Genomic DNA, 432 nt, shown 5'->3' on the forward strand with positions numbered 1-432 from the left:
CTCTGGGTTGTCATAATTTAGGTTGTAAAACAAACTCGTCCAGATTTCTAGATAAGAGAGCCGCACCACCCAAAGTGGGATGGATGCCGTCTCTGCTAATCAGACCAGGTTTTCCCCAAAATGTTTTCCAGTTGTCTATGAAGCCCACGTTATTTTCTGGGCACCACCTAGACAGCCAGCGGTTGAATGACGACATGCGGCTAAACATGTCATCACTGGTCACATTGGGTAGGGGTCCAGAGAAAACTACGGAGTCCGACATTGTTTTAGCGAAGTTACACACCGACTCAACATTAATTTTAGTGACCTCCGACTGGCGAAGTCGGGAGTCATTAGCGCCGACGTGAATAACTGGCCTATTCTCCATGGTGTGGAGCCGCGCTTCTAAGTCTGTGAGCCTCGCCTCCAATGCTGCTAGCATCTGACATTTAT

The sequence above is a fragment of the Monopterus albus genome, unplaced genomic scaffold (genome assembly GCF_001952655.1).
Source record: "Monopterus albus unplaced genomic scaffold, M_albus_1.0 scaffold38.1, whole genome shotgun sequence".
In the NCBI taxonomy this organism is placed as follows: domain Eukaryota; kingdom Metazoa; phylum Chordata; class Actinopteri; order Synbranchiformes; family Synbranchidae; genus Monopterus; species Monopterus albus.